The sequence below is a fragment of the Eulemur rufifrons genome, chromosome 7 (assembly GCF_041146395.1).
Source record: "Eulemur rufifrons isolate Redbay chromosome 7, OSU_ERuf_1, whole genome shotgun sequence".
In the NCBI taxonomy this organism is placed as follows: Eukaryota; Metazoa; Chordata; class Mammalia; order Primates; family Lemuridae; genus Eulemur; species Eulemur rufifrons.
Window position 1 is genome coordinate 192374489 of NC_090989.1, and position 3036 is coordinate 192377524.

The window sequence follows — 3036 nt, forward strand, 5'->3', positions numbered from 1 at the left end:
CCTGGGTCTGGGAGTGAAAGGTCAGTCCCTGGGATGGTTTCTGGTCTTCTTTTCCCCTTAGTCTTTCTCTTCCCCAACATACCCTTCCCTGCCCACCTTGTTTTCTGTTCTCCTTTTATTATGAATTACCAAGTGAATTTTATTTAATGTGGGAGTAGGACAGTTGCTAAAAGGTATCCAGGATTTTGTTTTTGTTTTTGTTTTAAATGTTGTGGTTCCTTCTCTTTCCTTCCCCTCTCATGAGTAAAACATTCGTGTAAACTCCATTTGGACAAATCCACTCACCAGAGCTGTGGTGTCAGAAAACAAAAAAAATATATTGTTTCTTACAAAAGAACCTTATCAATGCTAGCCCATTGAATTGCTGAATGGTATCATAAGGCAAAATATTCAGCTTCTATTACTGACAAAAATCTGTTGCACTAACTGTGGTTAAGTCTTAGAGCAAAAGTACTTCATCATTGACACTAATAATTCAATAACACATCACATATTTTCCACAAAGTACCTGCTGATGAATAATACAACAAATAACCAGAGGCTTTAAACACCTTAATTTTTTACAAACTTTGTAAATTTATCACATCAAGCTTTTTTTCTGCTCCATGCCATCAGTTATTCATCTTAGCAGATTCCACTTCAGGTTGTACTGAATCAGTATTTTCTCAACTTCTAAAAAAAAATCTTGCCAATAGTTATTCCATGCAGACTATTCATAGAGGATAATTCTTCACTCACCTCACTTCAAACTCAGCACTGACTCCTCAGATAAACAACTGTGCTGTATCAGAAAAATCTGTTGCCTCATCAAACCAAGGAAAACCATGCAAAATCATTTGCCTTTTTATTCTTTTGATGTTTTGTAGGTTTAATCTTTATTTTTGTAGATATAATGGCTAGAAAAGGGTTTTATCTATTAACGATGAAAAACAGATACTGATTTTTAGGGAAGGACCTGGGGGAACTGTGCAGTTGTGTTGATAGTATGAGCTTTATGGCTTCTTTCCCACATTTTTAAAGTAGACTTTATATTTAAGAAGTTTTAGATTTATAAAAAAAATTACAAAGATAATACAGAGAGTACATAATGTTTCCATAAACTCACAGCCAATTTCCCCTATTGTTTTTTTAAGACTTTTAGAAGTTTGATGAGAAATTTAAAAAAACTACAAATAGAAGTCCATTTTCTTTAATGTACAAAAACATATGAGTAGACACAAAAGTGAATAAACATTATCACATTTGCTTACACCACTATCTAGTTAGTTCTTCATGTTAACTTTACTATTCAAACAATAGAAAGTAGATGGCAATGTAGAGATCAAGAAGGAGATAAAACCAAAATACTTTTCTACCACATTTATTCTGTGTATAGCTGTGCTCACAGAGACAGTTTCTTTTACTTCTTCATTGCATAGGAATTCAGTTATATATAAAATTGAACCTGCTCAACAGCTGAGGGAGACTAGAAACAAGGGGTCCATAATCTGGTGCATTGTCATACAATTCAAACAATGGTGCAGTTACCCATTTGTAATTTTTAGGGACTACAAACCAGGATTTCTCTTGAAGCTGAACCAGAAACAACTTCTTATGTTCCTTAGACTTTGTAATATGTTCAGGAATATATGGATACCGCGGAGGTTCAAATTTCAGTCTCCATCAGTTACCAATGCAGTCGTCAATGACCCAGTCTTGCAGAACTACATCTTGATGACCCAGTATCTCTGTCATTAAGCATTTTAGTCCTTCAGCTTCATCTTCTCCTGGGTTAAGTTCACCACCAGGTAATTTGAAGAAAGTTTTTCCCAGCTGTAGCAGTAATACATGGGGTAGCTGGTGCTAATGTACAATCCGAACCCCTTCTATGGTACTCCTCATTCCAATTTTATCAAATTCCTCTCTCATTCACTGAAATATGGCTACAACAGCACTGTCCTTCTCATAGAGGGGCTCTTTTGTACCAAAAGTATAACTGGTAAGAGGGTGCAGGTTGATGGTGCACTCCAGGGTGAGGGATTTGGTCTGCTCAATGTACTTGTTGCCAAACTGACTGACGCCCCTGGGGCCACCCAGTCTGCGAGCGATTGGGCAGTACCACAGACATGCTGGCGAGCTTGGGAACTGGTGAGCAGAAAGCGGGAGACAGGGCAGATCTTCCTGTGCAGGCAGTGGTTATCTGCAAGCTGCTCAGCAGCCAACATCCTCCATTAACTGGAGAGTGCAAGAGGAGCCAATTATCCCTGTTGTTAACATCTGACATTATGGTACCTTTGTTGCAGTTAATGAGCAGTTAATCACAGTATTAGAAACCAAAATCTTGGTACTAGGTATGCTCATTGTTACTAGAGTGTCACTGCTTCAAGGCCCCTTTAACTGACAGCAATAAAAACACATATCTGTAAATATTTCTATGTGTAATCATTAGTATCTATACTAAGCTAAACAGGAACTCATTCTGGTGTCACAAACTCTAGTCCATGACCACATGAATTGTTCTAGCTTAAGTCAATGGATGGCAGAGGGTGGAGATACTTCCCTGCAGGGAGTTAGCTACGCTCCCTGCAAAGAGGTTTTTTTTTTTCTTCCCATCAGGTCTCTAAGTTGACTACGCCAGTTTGCGGGGAGTTAGCTATGCTCCCCACAAAGAGGTTTTTTATTCCATCAGGTCTCTCAGGCAGGGGTCATCGCAAAGGATGAAAAAATAGTAGGAAACAGAAATAAAAATAAAATAATAATACACAGAGCCAAAGATATAGTTTATAAAGTAAAGGTTTATGAAAATAGACAAAGGAGGAGTCTGGATGGATATATTTCTTCCCACAAAACTATATCAAAGACTGAAATTCCACACAGGTATTTTATAGGGTAGATACAGGCTCCCGTTGGCAAGGGCAATGGGATTTACATACTAACAGGCAGTTTGGTTTAGGGTCAAAGTCTTTTAAAAGGTTACTACTACAGATCCTTTAACTAACTCTATCTAGGGGAACAATGAGTTACAAAATCTTCTCAGGGCAAACTTCTAAGTTTTAT

At 37.7% G+C, this 3036-nt stretch overlaps 1 pseudogene; it reads right to left on the minus strand.

Moving 5' to 3' along the window:
- Positions 1 to 1422: 1422 nt before the first annotated feature.
- On the minus strand, positions 1423 to 2107 carry LOC138387090 (cleavage and polyadenylation specificity factor subunit 5 pseudogene; annotated as a pseudogene).
- Positions 2108 to 3036: the final 929 nt, after the last annotated feature.